The 7,118-nt window shown below is 37.0% G+C and overlaps 1 long non-coding RNA gene across 2 annotated transcripts in view; it reads right to left on the bottom strand.

The window, feature by feature from the left end:
* LOC107700753 (uncharacterized) overlaps nt 1-6,850 on the bottom strand; it is a 56,904-nt gene extending 50,054 nt beyond the window's left edge. For both annotated transcript variants that reach the window (XR_001635572.1, XR_001635573.1), the window contains exons 1-2: nt 6,460-6,850; nt 2,109-2,204 (exon numbers count right to left, since the gene is read on the bottom strand). This is a non-coding gene — a long non-coding RNA (uncharacterized LOC107700753). The remainder of the gene's footprint in view (nt 1-2,108; nt 2,205-6,459) is intronic.
* Between the last annotated feature and the right edge of the window lie 268 nt (nt 6,851-7,118).

Below are 7,118 nucleotides of genomic sequence, written 5' to 3'. Positions count from 1 at the left end.
TGTAAACAAAGCAGCTCCGCTCATGAACGCTACTTTATCAGATAAAAATGCCATCTAAACTATTCTGAAGACAGTCGGTTCCCTTCAGAGATACATTCATATAAAACACCCGCGACGCGTTTTGATTTTGAAACGTGCAGTGCTCATGTTTATTCAACGCCACAAATAAATCAATGTATGGGAAACACTGGTAATGTTTATCGATATATCGGAAATGTGTTTAAAAATCATATCACCGTTATTGAAAAAAAAATATCGCGATACATATTGATATTGAATTATTGTCCAGCCCTAACATATACAGTACACCAGTCAAATAGGTGAATGAGTGACTTCTTGGACTTATTTACCATGTCTATAGCTGGATTGTTGTTATATGTAGAAATTAATTAAATGGCCTTCAAGCTCTAGCAGTCATGAGACCATACTAAAACTTACGTTTAATTAAATAGTACCACCATCCTATAATTTATATTCTATTTGACCTCCTCTTAGTAAAGTGTTACAGGCACTGAGGCAATCATCTCCTTTCCTCAGTCTATTATTCTAACCATCTTCAATGCAGTGCTGAATCACTATAGAGAAGACCTTCAGATCACATTACTTCAGAACAGTCCAAAGTGAAAGCCTGAACTTCTAACCTGATATGATTCTCCCGGCCAGGATTAATGGGACACCAGAGTTCCAACCTGCATTCAACCAGCCCAGCGAATTAGCACCATTCAGACCCAATAATTTGCAGTCTCTCTAGCTGGGTCTATCACATGGACTTTACTTAAATGTGAGGTGGCACTGCTGGGCCAAAGACCTGCCTCAGTTTACCAGTGCCTGAGGTCATGGCCTGAGGTCATCTTTAGCTGGACGACCCAGAAACCAGCAACCCAGCCACTCTATCACACAACCCCCTCGAGAACAGCTGGTGAGTGTCACCAAGGGTGTTTGCGAACAAACTTCTCAGAAGAGTAAGCAAGAAATTAGCGGTCAGCCACAAAATAAAAGACTACATAGTGCACTTATACTCTTATCAATTGGAAACCTCTGCTGAAGGGGATTTTATATCTGGCTGACTCTTTTAAAGTGGTGCTCACTGCTCATGCTAAACTTTTAGGAGGCAAAAATACCATAGAGAAACTTTCCAACAAGCAGAATTATAATTGTTATATGAATATATGAACAATAGCAGCCCAGCCAAACGAGATGTTTTTCCAACACAGCATTAAAAGGAGCCTAATGGCTCCGCCCACTTAGAAACCAAAGGTCATTGAAATAAGGGCATCACCATTATGTTACAGTTTAATAGGAACCAATAAGCAAACAGAGAACAAACAGTAAATTTGCTGTACACACAGAAGTTGAAAAATGAAGGAAAACCTAAAAGGTAGAGCAGTTACAGGTGGGGAAATTTATTTATTTATTTTTTTTAAAGCATTATATTTTAGATTTAATTATTTTAGCTCACAATACTCTATGAACATTCTCACACCAAGAATCGGTATGTTTGTTAAACTTATCAAAATATTTTTATAATATTTTTAGAAATCGTACCGTCATAATGCAATGAGATGAACATCAGTCTCTTTTATTCTCGTAAATTGATTAAATAAAAGCAAGTTATACAGTATTTGAGTGTGTATCTTCTTGTATTATGATTGTTTAATGGATTCACACAGCTAAATCATATAAAAAGATGAACGAGCGCAAGTATAAAAGCAAACCTGTTAGTTATAGAAAGTCATATACTGTGGCATTAGGTAAATGCATTCTAGATTCTTTCTATTTGACAAATCCAGTTTTAAAAAAGAGTCACGATATCACAATTACACACTTTCAAAAAAAAAAAAAAACCTGTCACTTGGGCAGTAGTACCCTTTCGAATGATACTAATATGCATCCTTTAGGGGTAAATTAGGCAAAATATGTACCTTTTGAAAGGACACTGCCCAAGTGACAGCATTTGTACCTTTTTTTCTGACTGTACACCAAATAAAAAGAACACAATATCATCATATCATGAGATATCAAAATAATATAGTACCGCCAGGTCCCTGCTGACTCCTACCCTTTGCACTAGTCTTTTATGTGATTGGATTACTTTTATTACCACACACCATTGTCCATTCCTCTTCTTTTGGATCTTTCAGTGTTTTCTTGTCTCATGTGATTATTGGAGAAGGGTGATGCTGAAGCTTGTGCCATTCAGTGACCTGGAACAGGAGCAAACAGATGAGAACATGTTAAACAAAAACTCAGCTAGTACACATGCGTCGTCTTAAAATAGCCAGGAAACATTTCAATATCATTAAACCAGCATTTTGCTGAGAAACTACAATCACACACACATGTACTCTCCACCAATAGGTCTCTGCAGTTTTGATATTATGCACCTATACAAGTCTATTATTGTTATGACAGCCTGGTGGTCCCAGGGGCCATTTCCAATTAAGCCGCTGGCTGTTTACAGGTATTGTGCTGGACTTGTTGCACCCATACAGCCGGCGCTCTTGGCTATTGTGCCAGGCTACAATGGTTAATGAGCTACCTACCCATGAGGACCAAGCAGAACAAATAGACAATGTGCTCTTCCCTCCTACAAAACTCTCGTCTAACACATACACATAGACAATACGTTGCACCTCTGCCACCGAACACACCAATCCAAGACCGACTACTGTAAATATAGGCCACTGCGAGATCTCTCCTTTGATCTCTGTTTGCATTTCAACATCAAATGAGCTGACCTAACCTTCTCCTTGCATCATTTAAATGGTAATGTGCAGCAGGGATTGGTTTGGGCAGCCATTCATCTTAAGGTCAAGAGAGCTATCAGATATGCTCTCTCTGGGTTAGCACAAGACAACAAATGTGTTTTTAACCAACCAAATGCACAATGCAGTGCAGTTTTGACACTCTATGATTGCATGAGAGATGCTTTGGCCAGAACCGATCGATAAAAAAAAAAAAAAAGATAAATAAAAGGATTGACAGGCAATGATCCAAAGCTTAACTGTTAAGTTTCAATCACATTAGAGCAGAAATTAGAGCAGGTGTAATTGCATACATTATAATTTATAGCACACATATAAACACTAAATCAAAACTATGTATGCTTTGTTTGACCAGACAAGTATATGGAAGCCTGTTGCCACCTCAGCATAAAAATAGAAAGATAACTGTGAAAAAGTTAAAGGGGTCATATGATGCGATTTCAATTTTTCCTGTTTTTTTTACTTTAAACCGCATAAACACATTTCATTACACCAAATACACAAAATAATGTTCTTTTTAGCAGCATCATCATATGACCCCTTTAAAATAGTTAATTTTATTACAAGAAACACAGTAAAAATTACAAGAAATAAATTTACACTACAAGACAAAAGATTTAATTGTGAGATATAAAGATGAGATATAAAGTCACAAGAAACAAACTCAAATTTATGAGAAATAAAATTGTAACTGATATAAAGTCACACTGTGAGAAATAAAGACAAAATGATGAGACAAAGATGCAATTGCGAGATATGTATAAAGTCGCAATTATAAGAAACAAAGTTGCAGTTACAACTTTTTAGTTACAAAAAGTTACAGTTACAAAATTACAAGAAACAGAGTCGACAATAAGAGAAACAGTAGAAGTTTAGAAATATCACATGTCACAATATAAATCGAGACTGCAAAACAAAGTAAAAATTATGAGGAACAGTTGTATTTACGAGAAAGTCGAAATCACAAGAAACAAAGTTGAAATGACAAGAAACAGTCAATATTATAAGTTGTTGAAATTGAGAAATATAACACTGCATGGTGTAAATATGCAATTGCAAGATATAGTCATATTACCAAACAAAGTCACATTGAGAGATATAAAATTACAGCTGAGAGATATGAAGTCACATTTATGCAAAATAAAGTGCAATTGTATGATATAGCCTAAAGCTAGACAAGCCCTTGTTACAAGTACTACAAGCCCTTCAGAAATAGAGCATTACCAGTGTTCATATTTAGTGTTACATTAACTGAATGTCATGCAAACAAACAATAACATCTAATGAACAGGGAAGCAAATGCAAACAGAAGCACATTCTTCCCAAAGTATTTGTGAGTGGCCTGTCGGGTAGGTGACATCTCATAACTCACGCTACAACTGAGTGCATATACAGGCAGCCAGAGCAAATGCAGTCGCCCTCGAGCAGGTAAGGAGATAAAATGCTGGCCGGATTTACATGCCACAAGTGATGCAGAGAAAGAGCCACCTCACTCCACACTGCCACATCAAAGCAGGCCAGGTTATTAACGGGGCATGAAGAGCACTGGAGACCTCACTCGTATCACACACTATCTCAGCCCGTTTCGAAACGGACAACACACACACACACAATATTTTAAAGGTCTAATTCTGACATTAACGTGAGGCCTTGTTCACTGTCAATGCTCCTCACAATTCATTAAGCAACTTATTGGGCAAAAGATTCAAAATGCATGTTAATTTAATAGGGTTTCTGGTTGGGGGAAATTATATATATAAAAAAAAAGCTTTGATGTTCACAAAACTTGGCAGTCAATCATTTTGCATTTTGAATTACAGCATTAATGAAGAATGGAGAAACAATGAGGGCCGCTATTGTTTCAAACACATGCATGTTAATGTCCTCCATTAGAATGCATGTAATCGTTTCAAAAACCATTAAAGCAGCCCGGCTCGTGTTCGGTACGTCTTCTAACCTGCTTCTAAGGTTAATCTGATCATCTACATCCTAAACTGCATCATACAAAGCTGTATCAGTCCAACCAACTCAATCTATTTCAAAATAAAATGCAGTGCTTTATTCAAAAAGGTCAATATAAAAGATCTTTATCCAAAATATAACTATGAACTCAACCTGTAAACAACTAACGGCAGTATGCCCACGGCAGAAGTGTTTCGACAAGATACATGAGAACAGGTTAAAGCAAAGCCCACCCACACAGATTCAATTAACGTGCAAACAAACTCGGATGAGGCTGTTAAAACTACTTAGAAGATGACAACAAGATTATGTTTTACTCCCCGAGTCTGAGAGTGGAAGCACGCTGACATTTATACAGGCAAACAGAAGTGATACAGGTGCATCTCAATAAATTAGAATGTCATGGAAAAGTTGATTTATTTCAGTAATTCAACTCAAATTGTGAAACTCGCGTATTAAATAAATTCAATGCACACAGACTGAAGTAGTTTAAGTCTTTGGTTCTTTTAATTGTGATGATTTTGGCTCACATTTAACAAAAACCCATCAATTCACTATCTCAAAAAAAAATTTGAATACTTCATAAGACCAATAAAAAAAATGTTTTTGTGAATTGTTGGCCTTCTGGAAAGTATGTTCATTTACTGTACATGTATTCAATACTTGATAGGGGCTCCTTTTGCTTTAATTACTGCCTCAATTCGGCGTGGCATGGAGGTGATCAGTTTGTGGCACTGCTGAGGTGGTATGGAAGCCCAGGTTTCTTTGACAGTGGCCTTCAGCTCATCTGCATTTTTGTGATGTCATCTAGTGACATTTAGCTACCAGTTTTAGCTACTTTCAATTGAAAGCAGTTGGCAACACTGGTCAGAAGGAAAACTGCGTCTTGGTTTGTCGCATTTTAAGCATGTGTTGATCCATCTGGAGTTGTGGAGGCTGGATAATCAGCACAAGCCACACGAGCATGTGCCGCAGTTGTGGGAGCGGGAAATGTGCAACGTGCACCATGCTTTTGCATAGTCAATTAACTCGGTCGAATCAACATTTTTGGTCCACTAAACATCATGGTTACCTCACACAAACTGAGAGTAGTTCTTATGTGGAAGAAAAAGCCTTAGAAGCATATTTATTATATTACTTTCACTAAATCAACCTTCAAAATAACATTTTTGTTTTCCACATTAGAAAGTAAGTTATAAAGGTTTGGAACAACATTAGGATAAGTAAATGATGACAGGATTTTCATTTTTAAATGAAAAATTTTAATTTTCCATTTTCATTCAATAAAAATTCAGTTAAAATATGCCACTAAAAGAGATAGAAATGTACAAATATATCTAACACATACTGTATATCGAACATCTGATACATTATTATACACAGTACTATTCTAAGTCTGTATAGGTTTTGACTTAATGTCTCCTCTAGAATCTTAACTGACATGTAGCAGTCTTGTCTTTGAGACAATATGAAGCGTTTTAATTAATAAAAACTAAGTAAAGTCTAAGGGACTAATCAGTTTATTGTGATATCTTGTGCATTACTTACAGCACGTTTACATTTGGTGTTTGACATTCTGTGTGTTTTATACTGTTAATATATATATATATATATATATATTAAATTAAGTGGAAAATATTGCCCCTTAAAAACGTTTTAGGAGTTAGGGAGAATGGGAAAGTGTTCTTCACGTGGATGGAAATCCAAAATAAACATTTTAATAAACACTTACCACTATGGGTGTCCAGTTTTTCAGCTACGCTCATGGGCAGGTACGGTGGTACTTCCACACATTTATTAGGCCTACAGTGTGGCAGCCTACATAGCATGTAACGCCATGCAACAATTTTAATCTCTAGGTCAACTCGACAATATTTATGGTTTTCACCCTATACTTGTGAGGCAGGCAGCCCCACATTGATTCCACAAACTCAAAGGCGCTCCCACGGAATACTGCAATCGCGAGTTATTTCGTCGATTACAACTCAAAATGTATCACATACTAGCAAAGCGCGGCTCCCAAGGGAGAGAGGGGAATTAATTAAACGCGACTCTACTTCGTGCTCACACTTGTCATCTTGTATCTCAGGCTTTTCACCACCCTCGCTGCACACATGGCGAGAAGCCTGTTCCAATTAACAAAGCAGTTGTCAGGCCCTTCATTGTCGCGAAACAACAGGCTGTCGGGAAACCTGCGCGCACCAAAGGCGAAAACCTGTACTCATCTCTTCACACAGGTTTCACCATGTACAGACACGTCCGGGAATATGAATCTTATATTAAAACGATTAAATTAACCGATATCATTTGTCAGAGTGCGAAACTGGCAGCGCCAAATTATTTTACAGTTTAAAGACTGGTGTTTGCTTAAAGTTGGTCATGGAAATGGGT

This window comes from Sinocyclocheilus anshuiensis, unplaced genomic scaffold, assembly GCF_001515605.1.
Source record: "Sinocyclocheilus anshuiensis isolate Anshui unplaced genomic scaffold, SAMN03320099.WGS_v1.1 scaffold782, whole genome shotgun sequence".
NCBI classification, from domain to species: domain Eukaryota; kingdom Metazoa; phylum Chordata; class Actinopteri; order Cypriniformes; family Cyprinidae; genus Sinocyclocheilus; species Sinocyclocheilus anshuiensis.
This window is presented reverse-complemented; position numbering and strand designations above follow the sequence as displayed.